Source organism: Lagenorhynchus albirostris, chromosome 12, assembly GCF_949774975.1.
Source record: "Lagenorhynchus albirostris chromosome 12, mLagAlb1.1, whole genome shotgun sequence".
Taxonomy (NCBI): Eukaryota; Metazoa; Chordata; class Mammalia; order Artiodactyla; family Delphinidae; genus Lagenorhynchus; species Lagenorhynchus albirostris.
The window spans coordinates 7,987,358-8,008,130 of record NC_083106.1 but is presented as its reverse complement, the minus strand read 5'-3'; the positions used below and the strand labels follow the sequence as shown (position 1 = coordinate 8,008,130).

Genomic DNA, 20,773 nt, shown 5'->3' with positions numbered 1-20,773 from the left:
CTGCAACTAGAGAAAGTCCGCGTGCAGCAATGAAGACCAACGCAAGCAAAAATAAATAAATAAAATAAGTAAATCTATTTTTTAAAACTCAATTGAATTTTTAAAAAAAATAAGAGAAACAATTCTTTTAGGGTAGAGGTTTCAGGGCTTTTAAAAAAATATTTATTTATTTGCACTGGGTCTTAGTTGTGGCAGGTGGGCTCCTTAGTTGCAGCTCGACAGCTCCATAGTTGTGGCATGCAAACTCTTAGTTGCAGCATTCATGTGGGATCTAGTTCCCTGACCAGGGATCAAACCCGGGGCCCCTGCATTGGGAGCATGGAGTCTTATCCACTGAACCACCGGGCAAGTCACTGTTTCAGGGCTTTTGTATGTGCTTCTTTGTGTGTGTATCATTCAGTAGAGTGGAAATATGACTTTGAAGAAAGGGAAGAGTGAAAAAGACACAAGTGAAATCTTTAGATAGACATGATGGGGGAGCACCAGTGCACAATTTGGAACAGTGAGATCTAGGCAGGAACACAAACAGCTCACCCATGATCTCTCGTTATGTAAACGGATAAATTGTGCTGTTTAAAACATTTTATTTGATTTTTCTATCTACAGGCTGAACACCATCCTAGTAGAAACATTTCACTAAGAGACCCTAAAGGATTTTACCAAGTGACTTATATGATCAGTAAAGACATGGACTTGGAAATCCAATAGACCAACAGGCAAAGCAGAGATGCAGGATCTTCAGAACAGTGAAAGTCTCATCTGCCCTGGGAAGCCACCAGATTGAAGCCCAAAACAAGAGGGTTTCAAATGCTTTAAGAATGTATAATTTAACTCTGTTACCAATTTGTCCTACCCTAATGACTCTCAATAAAAACAAAGGGCTGAACCTCTCCCAGCAAGTACATTCATCCTGTTCTGAGGTCATTCCCCTTGAGTAAGAAGCTCCCTTGGAAGTGGGTGTGTTTTTTGGCAGGAGACAGCAGGAAAGAGTCCCTCATTCATTTCAGTAGAAGTCCCCTGACTCCAACCTAAAGTCAGTGGGGTTTCCCGGAGGTGAGAAAGGGAAGTCAGTTTTAAGGATAGAGAAATGAAATGGCGTAAGGGATGGGGACTTCCCTGGTAGTCCAGTGGTTAAGACTCGGCGTTTCCAATGCAGGGGACACGAGTTCGATCCCTGGCCGGGGAACTAAGATCCCACATGCTGCAGCGAAAAAAAAAAAAAAGAAGAAATGACATAGGGAAATTAAGAGCTCTGCACCCACATTTCCAACATGGAGGGTGGGGTTTCCCCACACTGCCAAGCGATGCTCCGTAACACCAACTGGGTGTCCTACAATTCAGCTCCATTCTGACACCATCTACCTGGAGAGAGCATCAGATTCCACAGGTAAAGGGTTCAGTCCTACAAAACTGCCCTCCACTTCAGATGCCAAGCACTAGCCCAGGTTGCTACCCGTGCCTCTGACTGACTGGTTGCAAACTGGAGGTTCGAACGATCCCCTCTAACTCAGGTTGCCAATCCAAGTCCAAGTTGTTACCTATACTTCTGAACAACTCGCTATAAGTCAGAGGTTCCCATGACCCACTTTTTGGGTTCTATTACTTGGCTAGAGTAGCTCAGGAAACTCAGGAAACCTATTTACTCCCTAGATTACCTGTTTATTACAAAGGGTATTAAAGGATATGAATCAACAGGCAGATGAAGAGATACGTAGGACAAGGTCCTGAACAAAGGCGCTTCTGTCATTGTAGAGCTTAGATCCTAGCCTGGTAGTACTTGGAAGCATTCTGTTTCCCCAGTCTGGAAGTTTGCTGAACCCCCTTCTTTTGGGGGTTTTATGGAGCTTCATTACATAGGCATGATTGATGAACTTATTGACCCTTGGATACTGATTAAACCTCTAGTCCCTCTCCCCTCCCCGGAAATCAGCCCCACCCTCTAGTCAAGGCACTTTGGAAGACAGTTTGGTCATTTCTTAGAAAACTAAACATACACTTACCATACAATCCAGCAATTGCACTTTTAAATATTTACCCAAATGAACTAAAAACTTATCTCCATATAAAAACCTGCACTTATATGTTCATAGCAACTTTATTCATAATTGTCAAAGCTTGGAAGCAACCAAAATGCCCCTCAGTAGGTGAATGGATAAATAAACTGTGGTATATCCAGGCAATGGAATATTATTCAGTACTGAAAAGAAATGAGCCATTAAGCCATGAAAAGACAGAGAAGAAACTTCAAAGCATATGACTAAATGAAAAAAGGCAACTGAAAATGCTACCTAACTATATGATGTTCAGAAAAAGGCAAAACGCTGGAAACAAGGTAAAGGTCAGTGGTTACCAGGGATTGGTGGAGGCTGAACAGGCAGAGCACAGAGGAACTACACTACACGATGCTGTAATGGTGGATACGTGTCATTATACATTTGTCACAACCTGTAGAACGTATACAACACCAAGAGCGAAGCCCAATGTAAACTATGGACTTCGGTTAATGATAAGGTGTCGATTGTAACACGCATACCACTGGGGGGCTGGGGAGTGGTGATAGATGGGGAAGTTCTGAGTTGGGGGGCAGTTGGGTATATGGGAAACTATGCATTTTGCTCAATTTTTCTGTGAATCTAACACTACTCTAAAAAATAAAATCTATTAAATTAAAAAAAAAAAGTTCAGTTTGCTTCAGTTCAGGGAAGTTTTCTTTTATTGTTAGTATAATAGTTGCCTCTCTTTTTTCTCTTTCTGCCCCTACTATTCACAATTCAAGGTTTTAGAATCTATCCTCCAAGTTTCTTACCATTTGCTGTCTATCTCTTTTTCTCTTTGCCCTAATATATCAAGACATTTCTTACCTTTGATTTTCCGGGATGCTAATTCAGATCTCCACGGTGACTCTCCTCTCCTTCCATTAACCTACTGAATTGTATTTAGCTAGGAAATTACGATTTTCAGCTCCGGGATGTCTTTTTTGTGCTATATTTAAATCTCCTTCAATGCCTTTTTTTTTCATTCAAATTGTTTTGTCTCTTCCAAGAGCTCTGTTTCTTTTGCCTCATCTTCCTCTCTCTAGTGCAAGGTCTTTAGGGAGCGCTTGCTTTTCTTCAGTGGCTCCTGGTTTCACACACCACGATAGCAGCTGCCTCAAAGGCAGAGGACTCTCGCCTGTGTGGTCAAGGTCACAGAAGCAGAGGCTTTCAGTCCATGTCCAGCTTCAAGGGCAGGAAAGACCCAATCCACCCATTTGGTCGCCTCTTGGCCTCTTCAGGTCCAGGGAGCCCAGGCCCGCTCACAGAGAACTCACATCAACCTTCCCCCAGAGAATCCCGCAGAAACCAAAGTCCCCTTGCACCCAGCTCTCCACTAAGCCCAGCAGTTGCTTGCCTCAGAGGAAGTGCAAAGAAGCTAGAGCGGGGGCAGAGGGGAGGGGAGCTGTGTTCACTGGGGTGACTTCCCAGGGTCCCAGCATGAACCCTTAGACAAACCGTGACTTCAAATACAAGTCCAGGCAGGAGCAGCTTCAGGAAGTCCTCCAGCCGTCGGGTGGCACACACTGTTCTCCCTTTGTTGTTGATGGTATTTTGTTGTATCATGATAGCTTTTCAGGGCCCTTTTCTTGTAGATAAGCCAGTAGGTCCACATCCAAGTACTGCACGCCATGAGCCACCCCTCAGATCATCCTGTCCAGTGGAGTCAGCAGGCTCTCCAAATCCATACCCCTCAACTCTAGGCTGTGCGTTTAGATTTTATCTCCAAAATATCTCTCGGATCCACCCACCTCTCCTCATCTCTGCCTCTATGATCTTAGTGCAAGCCACCATCATCTCACCTCTGTCCTGGTCCCTACACTGGCCTGCTAAACAGCCCCCTACAATTATTCTTTCTTCTTGCGACCCATTCTGTGCCCCTGATTAAAACACTGCTCCAGCACTGTCCCCTTGTTGAGCTGGCCTGGAGTGAGGAAGGCGATGCCTGCCTGATACCCACCTGGTGACACACCCTCATTCCTTCCTCCAAGCCCGACTCCCAGGGTTCCCAATGTCCTTTTCTTTCAGAACCACAGCCTAGGTCTAAACAGATACAACCATGCTTTAGCAGTATTTTACAATAACCAGGATATTTCCATTTAGACAGTATTCTATACACTAGTTCTGTGATCTTTATAAGGAAAGAAATATGTCAGGATTATGTGGGACTTGTTTTCTAACTACTTTTTGCAATTATTCAACCTTCTTATCATGAGCACATGTTTTATAATTTTTTTTAATGTGCACTAATACAAGGAATTGTATTGCCAAAGCTCCCCTCTCACCTGTGCGTTAAACATTACCCCATCTCCTCGTCTTTGGTTTGTTCCAGAAAGCACACCTCCCACATCCCCCCCACCACCACCATCTCTGCTTGGGCCTCACTTTCTTGCAGAACCTTCCTAACAGCTCTGCGCACACTAACCCTGCCCCCCAGTCCTATGCTCTCATGACGCAGCGCGTGTCTCTTTGCCGCAGACACTGATTTGGGTCCCGTTGCGTTGACATGATGAATATCTACCATCCCTACAGAGAGTGAGTTACAAGAAGGCATTATACTCCCACCACCAGGCACAGAAGAGGTAACTGGTCAAGATGTGTTGAATACATGAAATAAAGACGAAACGCACATCTGAATAGTTCTCTGCGGTTTACAAAGTGCTTTGGTACAGAGTATAACATGTGACCTTCACAGCTTCACTTTGAAGACGACATCAGCACCCCTTTCTACAGAGGACAGAACGGTTTTCTTTGATTTAGTTCTGCTTTACTCCCCTGTGATTCCCCTGTGGGTTTTTTTAAATGCTATTTTATTATTCCCACTCTAATCTTTATTATTTCTGTTCTTATCTTTTTTGAATTTGCTCAATTGCTCTTTTCCTCACTTCTTAAGTTGAAATTCAGCTCACTGACTTATTAAACATTTTTAGGGACATTTAAAGCCAAAAGTTGCCCTCCATATATTGCCTTAGCTACATCCCACAAACTGGGGTAATGTTTTTGGTATTATTCAGTTCAAAATATTTAAATTCCCCATTATGATATTTTCTTCAACCTAGGAATCATTTAGAAGTACCTGTTTAATTTTTAAAATACTTATATCACAAAAACTTTTTTTAGATATCTTTTTAGTTGTTGCTCTCAAAATTCTGCTGTATTTTGGTCAGACTTTTTATTACTGATTCTTTGGGGTTTTTTAATTTTATTTTTATTTTTTGTGGTACGCAGGCCTCTCACTGCTGTGGCCTCTCCCATTGCAGAGCACAGGCTCTGGACGCGCAGGCTCAGCGGCCATGGCTCACGGGCCCATCCGCTCCGCGGCATGTGGGATCTTCCCGGACCGGGGCGTGAACCCGTGTCCCCTGCATCGGCAGGCGGACTCTCAACCACTGCGCCACCAGGGAAGCCCCTCTTTGGTTTTTCTGAGATTTCTTTTATGGTCAAGTATATGACCAATTACTTTTAAATGCCGCATGAGTGCTTAAGGCCTGGAGTTTACTTAGGGTGACCCACTTGGGTAGAGGGCTCTGGGACTTAGAGTTTACCTGATATTCCTCTTGAGAAACAGGTTTATAAAAGGGTTTTTTTTCTTCCTTTTTAAAATTTATTTTATTGAAGTATAGTTGATTTACAATGTTATATTAATTTCTACTGTACAGCAAAGTGACTCAGTTATACATATATATACATTCTTATTCATATTCTTTTCCATTATGGTTTATTATAGGATATTGAATATAGTTCCTGTGCTATACAGTAGGACCTTGTTGTTTATCCATTCTATGTATAACAGTTTGCATCTGCTAACCCCAAACTCCCAATCCATCCCTCCCCTAGCCCCTCTCCCCCCTTGGCAACCACAAGTCTCTTCTCTGTGTCTGTGAGTCTGTTTTGTAGATAAGTTCGTGTGTCATATTTTAGATTCCACATATAAGTGATATCATATGGTATTTGTCCTTCTCTTTCTGACATACTTCACTTAGTATGATAATCTCTAGGTCCATCTATGTTGCTTTCGCTTCCTTTCTAATAACACTGTAATAAAATGGAATAAGTGTTTCTGCTGATACTAGTACCTTGTTTGAGTCATTTGTGCCATCCACTGTGCTAATTAGCTGCTTTACAAACATAATCTTAGTTAACTCTTACCATACCCTTAGAGGGTATATTTTTATTAATGTACTCATTTTACGGACGAGCATACATGGCACACAGAGGTTAATCAACTTTCCCAAGTCAACTCCGTGATACAGCTTGTTCTCATCTGGGCTTCTACAACTCCCGTATCTGCGCTTTTAAGTACAGCCTACAGGACCATCCAAAGGAGCGAGCTGCCAGGTCTGCTGGGGCTGGCGCTGTGGGAATTAGGTAATCCCCTCACCTCCAACTAAATGAATCTGAGCCCTTTTAGGCTGTGGACAGCTCAGAAAAAAAGATAACACATGATTCCAGCAGGGTCTGTTTTCCCGTTTGGTTTTACAACAGCAAATTATCTTCTCTTAATCATTTTCAGTTGGGATTAAATCAAGTTTCAATTGCTCATTAAAATCAGAAGGGCTTCCCTGGTGGCGCAGTGGTTGAGAGTCCGCCTGCCGATGCAGGGGACACGGGTTCGTGCCCCTGTCCGGGAGGATCCCACGTGCCGCGGAGCGGCTGGGCCCGTGAGCCATGGCTGCTGAGCCTGCGCGTCCGAAGCCTGTGCTCCGCAACGGGAGAGGCCACAGCAGTGAGAGGCCCACGTACCGCAAAAAAAAAAAAAAAAATCAGAAGCAGTGTGGATGTTGGGATTAGAGCAGCTGGGCAAGAGGCCCTTGGGGCTCCAGGCCTGGACTGCCCCTCACTGTCCCAGGTGACTCCTTCACCTTCCAAGCGAGGGGGGCTCTTCCCCATCTGGGCCACAAGAGCAGTAACACGCGTCTTCTCTGTTTTAAAATTTATACAAGCCAGGGTTGCATATAATGAAATATAGATATAATAATACCATTAAGACAGAAACAGGAAGCAAAGGAAAAGAGAAAAATCAGTACACCAAAAACCTGAGTTAATATGCTCACTTTACGTGAGTTTTCAAATTCACTATGAGCTTTCTGGTAACTTTGTCAAAAAAAAAAAAAATTAAATAAATAAATAAATAATTGCATACATACATATATATGTATACACGGTGGGCTCTGTAATTTGAAATAACTGAAAAGCGAATGCATACCAGTTCAACAAGAGAGACTTTTTTTCTGATAGATGATCGCTAAGATCCCTTCTGGCTATGGATTTTACTTTTATTTTATTTTTTTACATCTTTACTGGAGTATAATTGCTTTACAATGTTGCGTTAGTTTCTGCTGTACAGCAAAGTGAATCAGCTATATGTACACATAGATCGCCCTATCCCCTCCCTCTTGTCCCTCCCACCCTCCCTATCCCACCCCTCTAGGTCATCACAAAGCACTGAGCTGATCTCCCTGTGCTATGCCTGGCTGTGGATTTTATAAGTGCTCCAAGCAAATGAAATTATCTCTTCTCATTTGGTTGGACTTGTTCAGATTGCTTATCTATTATTGACTATAAACATCACCTAACGCAGATATTAAACTAACCCATGTAGAAATAATCATCCTTACAAATAGCTAAGAAACTCAAAGCAAAGCAACTCTGAGCCAAAGCTATATAGTGAAGGGTGGTGGTCAAAATTACAGGCTTCGTAGTCAGAAAGGTCTGGGACTGTTATGAATATTAAATACAACTAAAGAGGTTACTGTAGAGCCTGGTATATAGTCAGTTCTCCATAACCTATTATTTTTACGTAATGGTGCACTTACCTTTCACTTTGGACATGCTGTAATACAACCCAATGATCCCACCATCTGTCTCATAATCCACAGACTGAGCGTACTTTAAACCCAGACTGCCTGGCTGCAAGCCTTGGCTCTACCATCTACCAGCTGTTTGTCCTCAGGCAAGTTCTTAACCTCTCTGGGCCTCCATCTGGGCCTCAATTTCCTTACATGTGAGATGGAGACAGGAATGATATCTACCTCACAGGATTGTTATGGTGATTAAATGAGGAAATATATGTAAAGTACTGAAGGCAATGCCTGGCACGCCATAAGAGCTATATAGATATTAGCAACTATTATGGTTATTTCCCAACAAAAAATAACATACATATCCAAAACACTGTATATTTTGGAAGATCTTTCCTAAGGGAAAAAGAGCCAGGAATTGAGATGGGAACTTGAATGATATTTATGTTTTCAATGGAGTTCTTGGTGGGCCATATAAGATGCCCATATTCCAAAAGCTGAGAGTTTGTGTTCTGAAGGTGAAACTATTCCCATATGTGAATAATTCTTGAAATAACCTTGGAATCCTATGTGAACATACAGAACTTTTTTCCGTCATTAATTCACAGAGACAATGTGGTCATGTGGAAATCAACTATTTTTTTTCCAAATAATTTACCTGCCACAATTTAATCTAGAAGCTGGCCAGTTAGATAGCACTCACGTGGTTAGTGGTTAATCAATGAGATTTAATTTGCCACCTTCCCTAGAGCGGACCCACCCTACCCTGGAGACCACTGGAATGCAATGCAACCGTCAATATGTTTTTTAATCTTTCTGCCTCTGTTTCTCCTTCTATATAACTGAAGGGCCACTTACATGATGAAATGAGATCACACAGGAGTAAGAGTCCTCCCAGCACAGTGCCTGGCCCTGAGCAGACCCTTGAGAGCTAGGTTTCCATCTCTTCCTTTTCCTCACAGGACGTGGCCTCTGTGGGGAACTGAGTCTTGAGCTGGTCAACCACCCTTGACCCAGTGAGGGTCTGCGGTCAGGGCGAGAGCTTAGGGGGCCGCAGGGCTTGACTAAGCTCAGACCCCTACAGATGCCTGAGTGGAGCGGCAGCCTGTCGGGTGGGTTTGTGGGACCCGGGAGGGCCCACGTGGAAGGCGGCAACAAGGGGGAAGGTGGTCTGAGCCCCTCCCGAGAGGGTCTGCATCACAGGGTGGGTGCGTGGGCAGTGAGGTGGGTCGGAGGCAGCAGAGGCTCTTCAGGGAAGTTCCGAAACGTTGTCTAGTGACAAAATCGCCCATCCCACGGCATCCTTACTGTTGTTTCTAATTAATTCCATGAATCCATCAGGGTCACTGAGGTCACTTTGAAAGGAAGCGTGGAGAAGTGGGCGGCTTTCCTCTCTCACTGTTGGGTGACTGATAAAGCAATCTTGTTTTGTTTCCTGGCGTGGGACTCTGTGAATATTTAAAGAAAGAATAGAGACCTTTTCATACAACCCAAGGCCTCTGTTTTCAGACTCCGGAACTCCCGGGAGGACGGTACCTCCACAGCTCTTTCCCATCCAAGTGAGAAAACAAGAACGCTGCTGGACGCAAGCTTCCAGGTACCATGGAGGCACTGACTTCATTCGTGATTTTTAAAGCATGATATGAAAACTCCTCCGAAAATGGAGCTAACGGCCCATGTGTTCACCTTGGTCACTGGATGAAAACAGAAAAGGAGCCTCTTTCATTGAAATGAAATCCTTTGAGCCTTGGGTGTTTCGCAGTATGGGAGCCCTGCTGTGGTGGGTCCTGCAGCAAGAGCTGTGGTAACTCAAGAGACCCAGGAAATCACCAAAGTCAGGAGGAAACTCCAGCGAAGACGAAGGTGAAGTGTGGCCCAAGTACATCAGCTCCAGGCTGGGGGGACTTTCAAAAGCTGAGCAGGGCCGAGGCAGCATTGCCTGAGTTCCCAGAACTTTCCTTACCCTCCTGTTTGGGGTACAGAGCATAATTTGTGGGTCTGGAAAAAGACACATGCTCACGTCACAGTGAGAATTCCATTCAGAGCTACAGTAACCTCGCGATTGCTAAAAACAGGGTTCAAATCAAGCAGAACTACTCCTGCTGAAACCGCTATCTTCCAGCTGAAATATTCGTTTTTTCATGGTCAGTTTCTAATTCATCATTACTTCTTCTCGAATTTATCATTCAAAATCACTTAAATCAGAAGTTTGATTTTGACCAATCAACAACTTCTAAAGGAAGTACGGTCTTCATCATTCCCTTATTTTCCAAAAACGCCATCACACATCCAACGTATCATTCAAGCAACAAATATGTATGCTCGCATCTAGAACATTTCCTAGGAGACCGAGGCAAGAACAGAGTCATGTAAACAAGACACTAGCACACGACAAGTTCAATAACAAGGCTAAACAACGAACACTGCATGTACAATGAGAAATCTATGTTTAATTCGGAAATAGTACTAAGATACAGCCTGATTTCAGTGCAGAGAATCAGCAATGATGCCTGGAGTGGGCCGGAAGTCTTGTGAGAGAGATGAATATTGATTTGGGCCTTTAAAAATAAGGAGAAGTTGGAAAATCAGAGAGGCTAGAAGAAGACATTCCAGAACAGAAAAATTATGTGAATAAAGGCAAGAAGTCTGAGCAGCGTTGATAAAGTTTCGTAAAGGAAAGTTTTGTAGCCTGATACCAGAACCAACCAGGGATGGAATTAATAGGGAGAATGTATCCATACCTCCCCTCCTCTGCTGCTTTGCTGCTGCCCCAGGTCCTGGCACACGGGGCCAGCTACATGATGTGCAGAACCCAGTGCAAAATGAAAATGCACAGCCCAGTGGGGTGGGGAAGTGAACCTCCCCTTCCCTCGGGCCCATCTCCCCAACACACAAAAAATGGGAGACCCCCAAGGGATTGCAACCTCTGTGTGGGACATGCTGTGTACCTGGACCAGGAGTGGGTGAGAGGCCACTGCCTTGCCCTGTCCCAGATGCCACGGGGCCTGCACTTGACTCTGATCCTCCTGCACCTACAAACAGGCCCCGCCAGGAGTAGGAAATGGCAGCGGAAATGGAGCATGGACCTCCCCCACCAACGCCCCAGGGCAGAGGGCAGCAGGGATCCCAGGCAGAGGTGTGGGGAAGGGGGAGTGGGGCAGGACCCAGGCCCCAAGAGGCTGGGTGCAGGCAGCTAAAAGCCCAGGAGAAGAAATTGCAGGACAGTCAGGCAATTGTGAAGGGTCAAGTTATGCTTTGAATGACAACATAGGTGATGAGTTCTAGTTATTCCCCTCCACCCCAGAGACCACCAGGACAGTGACTCTCTCAGCGTGGCTGACCCCATCCTGTCACTCTTTAGAAAAACCATCTACCAGTTAAGAGGTGATGAACAAAATCAAATCCTTTCATTCATCATCAAGTGATTCAATGTGCAAAGCCCAAAATAACTTTAAACCTCAGGTCTTCCTGTTGTAGTTTATGTAACTTTAAGAATTTTCCCATTTTTGCCCCCCTCCTTTTATTTAGTCTACCAGGAAAAATGGTCAACTATCATATTTGCAACGAAAAGTCCTTAAGAGACATGAGTATCAATCTTTTTGAGCTCCTTCTGTCATATCCTTCCATTATTGGTGCATTGCTTAATTTTTAGATCATTTCATACCTTCCAAAAGAAATTCTGTTAATTTTTACTCACCACACCTGAGAACATTCTGAGTGATTCTAGCTAAAGATTTGTCAATTTTGTTTATCTTTTCAATGAACCAGCTCTAAATATCATTTCATTGATATTTTCTTTTGTCTTTTTATTCTCTATTTCTTTTATTTCCGCCTTAGTTTTTGTTATTTCCTTCCTTCTACTAACTCTGGACTTTGTTCTTCCTCTTCTAGTTCCTTGAGGTGTAAAGTTAGGTTGTTATTGAAGATTTGTCTTGTTTCCTGATGGAAGCACTTATTGTTATGAACTTCCCTCTTTCTTTTATTTTTTAAATTTATTTTATTGAAGTATAGTTGCTTTACCATGTTGTGTTAATTTCTGTTATACAGCAAAGTGATTCAGTTATACACATATATATATATATATACATTCTTTTTAATATTCTTTTCAATTATAATTTATCACAGGATATTGAATATAGTTCCCTGTGCTATACGGTAGGACCTTGTTGTTTATCCATCCTATACATAATGGTTTGCATTTGCTAATCCCCAAACTCCCAATCCAACCCTCTCCTTTCCCCCAACCCTCGGCAACCACAAGTCTGATGAACTTCCCTCTTAGAACTGCTGTTGCTGCATTCCATAAGAGAATTCTAGAATTTCACTCTTTGTTTCAGTTGTCCAGAGAGAACCAGAGGCCCAGTAGCTTCCTGAAAGTGGGACAGGGCTTAAACACAAACAGAAAAGTCTTGGTTCATGGGTTTGGGGTCACCTGACACAATTCCAGGAGGAGCATCTGGAAACACACCTGAAGTTCTACAGAGGACGATCCCTCTGTGAAAGGCTCAGAGGGGTGAGGGTCCCAGGGAGACAACACAGAATGCCATTCACCCATGAAAACGACATCTCAGGTTTCCACAGCAGAAATAAAACATATGTGGCATGCTAATCTTGCCCTGTTTTGTTGCAAAGACCTCTGACTGACCTTAAAGATACATAAAATAGACATGTTGGCCATCAGATGCATCATATTCCCGAATGAACCAAATACTCTACTGTCAATTATCTGATACAATCAGGCTGTTAGTCCTTCAGGCCTACAACACAAAGTTTTCTTAAGGCAATTTGAAATCATACAGTATTTTCTTTGGCTGATTTTTTCCCCCAACTTTTTCTTTTGAAAAATTTCAAACGTAGAGTAAGATGACAGAATGGTACAATGAATACCCATACCCCCTTCACCTAGATGCACCAACCATTAACACTTTGTCATATTTGCTTGATCAAGCAGAATTTAACATTAGAGGCACATGGGATGACCCTTGAGAAGGGTGAAAAGAACCTCACACAGACCAGGACACTCTGATGCCAAAATGTGACCTCTCAGTCATTAGGTGTGTTGAGATGTCTTTGGGCCTCTCCTTGGATGAGGCTTGACTGCTCATTCTGGATTAAGAAACAGGGGAGATTAATTGAGGAAAAGCATGAATCGTACTTACGCATATGTATTTGAGAAAATGTCAATAAATTCAGTAACTATAAAGTTTATTTTCGCTTACTGGTGTCCATATTTAAAGCAAAACACTTTTTCAACATTTGCATATATCATACATTCACTCACCAAATATATATGAAGCTCCCACTCTAGCTGTGCCCAGCACTGTTCTGGACACAGGACATGGCAACGTGGTGAGCTCAGACCTCACGACCTTCACCATAGAGGGACTGGGACCAATGACGAGCTAGTACAGAAATGCGACGTCGGGATATGTGATCTGGAGGAAATGAAGCAATACTCGGGGTGAGGTTAGTGACTCCAACTCATTCCTTCAGGGTCATAGACCCAGTGAGTGGAAAGAGTCAGCAACCCTGTTCCAGAAACAAACAGGAGGAACAGAGGTGGGGGTAGGAGGTGAGACCAGAAATCATCAGGGCCAGATGTGTAAGGCCTCATTGCGCCTGGCAAAGAGCTTGGATTTCATCATAAAATCAGAGGAAAATCAAAAGAGGTTTTTATGCAGAGAAAGGGCACAATCTGACTTAAGTTGCAAAGGTTCCTCTGGCCGTTGTGCATAAAAAGTGATTATAGGACGTGTATTAGCTTCTTCAGCCTGCCATAGTAAAGTACCACAAACTGGGCGGCTTAAAACGACAGAAATTTATTGTCTCACAGTTCTGGAGGCTAGAAGTCCAAAATCAAGGTGTTGAGGGAATTCCCTGGCAGTCCAGTGGTTAGGGCTCCGTGCTTCCACTGCAGGGGGCACAGGTTCAATCCCTGGTCAGGGAACTAAAATCCCACAGGCTGTGTGGCCGAAAACAGAAAAAAGATCAAAGGTCTCGCTCCCTCCAAAGTCTCTAGGGGAGAAGGATTCCTTGCCTTTTCCAGCTCCTGGTGTCCCCAGGCAGCCCTGGGCTTGTGGCAGCATCGCTCCACACTCCACCTCCATCCTCACATGGCTGTCTTCCCTGTGTGTGTGTGTTTCCATGTCTCTTCTCCTTATAAGAACAACAGTCAGATTGGATTAGGGCTCACCCTAAAGATTTCATCTTCAATTAACTGCACCTGCAAAAACCTTATTTCTAAGTAAGGTCACATTTAAAATTTCCAGGGGGTAGGACTTCAACATACCTTTTAGGGCGATGCAGTTCAACCCATGGCAGGGGCACAGTAAGAAGCAGGGGACTGTCCGGGACTCCAGCAGTGTACAGGTAGGAGGAGAGCAGCTGCAATGCCTGGGGAATGAAGAGGGGAAAAAGAGGTAAGATACAAATTACCTTTTGTAAGTCTACCCACAAGACTAGTGGAGTGTGAGGGCAAAGAGCAATCAGGAGTGCCTTCTAGAATTTTGGATTACACAACTAGGAAGACAAATTTATGAGATGAAATTTATGAGATGAAAAAGTTAAGAGAAGGATCAAGTTTGGAGAACAAATCAATAGCTGTATTTGAAGTATGTTCAACTTGAGAGGCCTTTTAGATGCGCCCATGGACCTGTCAAAGAAGCACTTGAACCTACTTGTCTGGATCTCAGGGGAGAAGTCAGGATTAGAGCCCACGAGCCACAACCACTGAGCCTGCGCCCTAGAGCCCACGAGCCACAACCACTGAGCCTGCGCTCTAGAGCTCATGAGCCACAACCACTGAAGCCCGTGCACCTAGAGCCCGTGCTCCGCAACAAGAGCAGCCACCGTAATGAGAAGCCCGCGCATGACAACGAAGAGTAGCCTCCGCTCGCCGCAACTAGAGAAAGCCCGCGCACAGCAACGAAGACCCAATACAGCCAAAAATAAACAAACAAACAAACAAACATTTTTCAAAAATCCAAAATAATCCTATAAGAAAGGATCCAGCTCTGTTTTTTGATGTTTGACTGCTGACAGCTCTTTTTTGTTTTTGTTTTTTTTGCAGTACACGGGCCTCTCACTGTTGTGGCCTCTCCCGTTGCGGAGCACAGGCTCCGGACACGCAGGCTCAGCGGCCATGGCTCATGGGCCCAGCCGCTCCATGGCATGTGGGATCCTCCCAGACCGGGGCACAAACCCATGTCTCCTGCATCAGCAGGCAGACTCCCAACCACTGCGCCACCAGGGAAGCCCAACTACTAGCAGCTTTTAAGCCTCATCCCTCCTGCTGCCCCTTCCACCCAGATCGAATAAAAAAGCCCGAGTGCTCCCTCTTTTGGTCCAGAGGGAGAGTCAGACCACGGAAGCCTTCTTCCATGCCGAGAACCAAGCCTGTCTCTCTTCCTTTCTCTCTCAAGACATTTTTGGACCAGCTTGGGAGGCCTATTCTGCCCTCCCCGAAAGCCTCGTTCTGTGGGTGATAAACTTTTCATACACCCTCCTGGTGTGATTCTGGCATCATCAGTCTCAACTGATGAGACTCAACATGTTGAGACATCATCAGTCTCAACATCAAAAGTTTTGGGTGGGAGGGAGTCCATCTCACTCGTTCAAAGTGGCTAAAACAAAACCCAGGAATCAATCATAAACTATTGTTTAGAGAAGAAAAGAAACATTTAGCACTCCGATAGAAAAGATAGAAAGCAGCTGGGAACACTAATGAAACAGTGTCCAATAAAATAGCTGAATCCACAAGACAGGAACCCCACAAGCCTGGGACCACTCAGACCCCGACCCCCTTTGCAGAGGGAACGCAGAGCCACGCCAGCAAAGCTCGGATTAAGAGCTGGCTGGTAGCTAGCCGTGTTCCAATTCTACAAATCAAAATGTAAATTTGAAAGAGAAATGTTAGTAAATTATAGAAATTTGCCTTACGTGTTTGGGGGCCAGAGGATGGGTGGGGAGGCCCAAGAGATGGAGACAGGGTTATGAAGCACAGAGTATGAGGTAAAAAATCACATCCTCCCACTTGTGGAATAAGACGAATGATTTTACTACCTGGAAAGCATCTGTCGCTGTGGTTTAAATAATGTTTTTCCTAAACCACTTACAGTTTTCAGGCTAAGCTTTCTCGGAATCAGTAATCTGTAAACATGTGTGATATCTTGATTTTACACCCTGCTTTTTGTACTCGTTTGGAGGAAATATGCACCAGATTACAGGAAGGCTCATCCAGGCCAGGGGTGGGGAGAGGGGGTCTGGTATAAAGGTCTCCACGGAGAACATGAGAAAACACAGCCCTTGTGCTGGTGCAAAAAAAGGGGGGAGGAACTTTGAGTTATGCTGTAGGAAGGATGGGAGAGCTGAGTTCCAGCCCTGCTTTTCCATAACTGACCTTAGGAAATTCATTCAACATCTCACTTCCTCAATTTCTCCTCCAGAAAGCAATGAGGTTCAAGTGGATGGTCTCTAAGGTCTGAAATCACTACAGTTCCGTAATTCATGGTCCCTAAGCCAAAAGCATCAGGCTTAAAAAATTACAAAGAGAGGAGACGTGGCCAGATTCAATCCCCTTCCAGCACGACTTTTTTTTAAACTTGTGAATCCATCTCAGTGAGATTCCAAGTCTCAGACCCTACAAGGTCCCCCAGTAAGTCCTGGGGGACCAGCAGCCCCTGTTATTTCCGGGGCTGGAGTCGATGGGTATCAGCCTCCCATCTCTGCCTCACACCTCTTTGGAAACCACACCAGTCATGAGGCGAACGGGAAATAGCTCAGCCCTTCCAGCTCCTGCAGATGTTGTACGGGGTTTCTCCACAGGAGCCCCTCTCTGTAGCTGCAAGTGGCCGCTCTCGAAGAGACCCAACCAGAGGAGGGATGCGGTGAGGCCAGCCCCAATGCACAGAGCAACCGTAGCCAAAGCTGACTTAAACCCACAGAATGTGGACCAGGAAAATGCTTGTTTCCTCTCCGTTGTGAAGGCATGAGAGAAGCTCCTGAGAACCAAGGAGTCAAGCTCAGGATGCCCTGAAGAATCTATGTTTTAATATTTTCTACATCACGCTGTTGACCAGCCAGCCGCCTGGCACATCTGTTTCTAGCTACGAAACCATTCGTGGAAAACACTCTAGCAAATGCCCTGCTCTCGCCTCCGCTTGAATCCCCGCCTCAGGTCACTCCTTCTCCTCCAGGACCCCAGAAAAACCAAGACAAATGTGGCTGCTCCGCGGTGAAGGTGAACTGAGCTAGGTCCTATTGACTCAAGGTAAGACTCTGCAAAAGTCACCACCAATTTACATCTAAGCTGCATCCAGTTATACCAGGAAACAGAGTCAGGCTTTGCCTCCTGACATTATGGCTTTTTCCCTCTTGTGCCAAATCACGAGCCGTGATCTTCCTCCTCGTGATGGATATATTGTGATGGAATTAGCTCCTCCCTCTTCCCTGAAAATGGAGAGATCTTCTCCCCAGTTTTTAAGCCCTCTTACCCCTCCTCTTGTCTACGAAGGTCTTCACCCACATGGAGAGGGTGGCGGGCCTGCGAAGCTGAGGGACATCATGCCTGGCCAAAAGAAAGAGGACTTTCACTTTCGATTACAAGATACACCCACAGGATTAGTGTTGCCCTCATGCTATTTACATAATTCGAAGAGCCAATCAAATATGGAGGGTGCATGCAGTCTTTGGGGAACTAGGATTAAGAGTGAGAGATGTCCCTCTGGCTTAAGAAGAGCCCATGGTTAGCAGGCCACCTCTGATGAGAAGTTCCTAGTCCAGAAACACTGCCCCCCTGCACACACACACACACACACACACACACACACACTCTCACACACAGCACTCAGGAGAACAAGCCCATGATTTGCACATGAACGACAGCATCAGGACTTTCGACAAATAACGACAGTTACTCCCGCTTGTCCTGGGCGTTGCCAGGTACTGTGCTGGCCATTCTCCTCTCTGGTCCCGGATTCTTCACCTTGGTCCCCTCTTTGCTGCCCCTCTTTCCCCAGCCCTGACACCCACATCCACAAGTCCCCTCTGATAGGTGTCAGTGCATTTCCATTCAAAAAGATGGATAGAGTGACTGGGTATTCGTCATATTTGGACTACAAATTTTCTAGGAAAATACTGGTCATAGGAAAATGTATCCCTAAAATCCCAAGAACAAAAAAATTGGTGAACAATACCATTTAGGCATGTGAATTAGTGAAAAATAAAATAAAATAAAATAAAATACGACACAAATGCGAATTCCCTGGAGGTCCAGGGCTTAGGACTTGGTGCTTTCACTGTCTAAGGTTCAATCCCTGGTCAGGGAACTAAGATCCTGCAAGCCATGCAGCACAGCCAATAAATAAATAAATAAAATATGACACAAATGAACATACCTCAGAAACAGAAACAGACTTACAGACATAGAGAACGGACTTGCCAAGGGTAGAGGGGAGGCTCAGGGGGAGGGAAGGATTGAGAGTTTGGGATTAGCAGGTGCAAAATACTGTATAGAGGGTGGATAAACAACAACCTCCTACTGCACAGCACAAGGAACTAGATTCAATATCCTGAGATAAACCATAATGGAAAAGAATGTGGAAAAGAATATATAGGTGTATAACTGAAGCACGTTGCTGTACACCAGAAACTAACAACATTGTAAATCAACTATACTTTAATAAAATTTTTTAAAAGGTCTGACGTGACTTTTAAGTTCTGTGCTGTAGTACTAGGGTTAAAATTGACATAAGTGGTTTTTCTTTGTTTGTTTGTTTGTTTGTTTTTGCGGTACGCGGCCTCTCACTGTTGTGGCCTTTCCCGTTGCGGAGCACAGGCTCCGGATACGCAGGCTCAGCGGCCATGGCTCATGGGCCCAGCTGCTCTGCGGCATGTGGGATCTTCCCGGACCGGGGCACGAACCCGCATCCCCTGCATCGGCAGGGTGACTCTCAACCACTGCACCACCAGGGAAGCCCAACGTAAGTGTTTTGAATATTTCAAATGTTACTCATTTTCTTCCTTCTGTCAGATCTCATCTGGCTTTCCAATCCCGATCACCCCCTGATGGTACACACCTGATCCTGTCAAACAGGGTACCTTGGTCCTTTCTGGTATAAGATTCAGTCTGTTTCACATTATAACTACCCCTTTCCAAATCCTTCCTCACACCCTATTTCTCCTCAGCTTCTCCCCAGGGGTATCTCAGGCCTGACTTCATGACTGTGTGCGTGTGTGTGTGTGTGTGTGTGTTCAGTTGATGAAAATGCCTGTTCTGGTCCTCATAGCTGCTGTGCTGACATCTTGAGGACATGCTTCTGCATCTACTGCCAGGGTCTCAGAGTGTTTAATGCTCTGATGTGTATTGTGAAATCTAGCACTTGACAAAAGTGCTCATTGGCTGGGGCACTGCTGGTCCTGCGCATCAAGTGCTCTCCTCTTTAATGTGGCTAATAAGCCTCCTTGGAAGCCCAACATTGTTTTCAGAGTCATTAAGGACCATGCATGAAATATCAACCTCTGGCAAAACTAACTCCAAATAGTTCCCTATTAATAAGTATGGTGTAACAATCCCACTGGCAAGGGATGAAACTAACTGCCTGTAAATGACTAACTGGTCTCAGTGTAACTGCGACCTTGTGCAGCTGAGCCCTGAAGAACACGAGGTGCTTTCTAGCTGGAACACTTCAGAAGTTAGAGACTGTCCTTGCTGTTGAATTATAAAGAGCTTGTCTCACTGGATTAATGTCCCCCGTGTTCCACACTCAAATGTAGTCTTAGCTAGAAACCTCAGTTTAGACACCCATTGCCCTGCAAGCCCAGAATGATAATCTATTGCCAAAAACCTGGTTGGGTTTTCCAGAAAGAGCCAATTTGCAGATTTGGGGATGCCTTATCTTCCTCTGATTGCCTCCTAGCTTCTTCCCCATTCTACTCCACCAGATCCTTCCAAAAAGGAGGAAATGAAAGCTCTTACAGTCCAACAGAGCAAGCCTTCTGATGCCTTTCGCATCTCAGGTCTGCAGTAAATATTTGTGGCTAAGAAAGATGCTGAAAACTGCTGCCCTGGACTAATCTCAGCCTCATCAGAACCAGGTGAAGAAAAAGGGAAGGGAAAGGGTACTAATTTTAATGTGTGCAAGCAGTGCTGGGCAGCAGCGTAGTGTAACTTGTTTGTTTATTATCTCTGTGTTACACATGAGAACATGCAGGCTCAGAGAGGCTATTAAACGTGTGCATGGTCACAGCAGTAGGAAGGCTATGATTTGAACTCGTGTTTCTGACCCAGAAACTTGTGCTATTTCCACCAGATCCATTGCTCTGTGTGGTACTTGACTACAAGGCAAATGAAAACAGAAGAGGTTTTTTAATAGACACCTTTATCAGACTGAAGAAGTTTCCTTCTCTTCCTAGTTAATTGACAGATTTTATCATAAATGGACATTGAATTTATCAAATGCTTTCTCTCAGTCTACTGAGATGAAACTATGTTTTGTTTTTGTGTGTATATGTGATTTTTTAGTTTGTTAACATGGTGAATTACATAGATTGATTTCCAAATTTTATAACAACTTTGCATTCCTGGAATAAATTATTATATTCCTGGCCATAATATATAGTTCTGTTTATATGTTTTATGATACCGTTTGCTAAAATTTTGTCAAGACTTTTTACAACTATTCTCATGATAATATTCTTTCCTTATAGTGTCTTTTTGTCATTTTATTACTGTTTACTATTTATTAAAAGGTAATGTTAAATAACATTGTAAATCAACTATACTTCAATAAAACTGTTTAAAGAAACTTTTTTAAAAAGGTAAGGTTAGCCTCATAAGGTGACTTATGAAGGATTCCCTTTACTTCAGTTGTCTGGAAGAGTTTAGGTAGAACTGATATTTTTTCTGCAAATGTTTGTTATGATTGATCAGTAAAGCATCTG

General features: G+C 44.2%; 1 long non-coding RNA gene across 2 annotated transcripts in view; it reads right to left on the bottom strand.

Annotated features, from left to right (window-relative positions):
• LOC132530730 (uncharacterized) overlaps positions 1-20,773 on the bottom strand; it is a 92,648-nt gene that overhangs the window by 29,044 nt on the left and 42,831 nt on the right. The window contains exons 5-9 of one of the 2 annotated variants that reach the window (XR_009543872.1): positions 17,326-17,399; positions 14,124-14,227; positions 13,116-13,990; positions 12,848-12,940; positions 8,693-10,174 (exon numbers count right to left, since the gene is read on the bottom strand). This is a non-coding gene — a long non-coding RNA (uncharacterized LOC132530730). Of the gene's footprint in view, positions 1-8,692; positions 10,175-12,655; positions 12,941-13,115; positions 13,991-14,123; positions 14,228-17,325; positions 17,400-20,773 lie in introns of those variants that run through there. The other variant, XR_009543871.1, reaches the window with a different exon arrangement.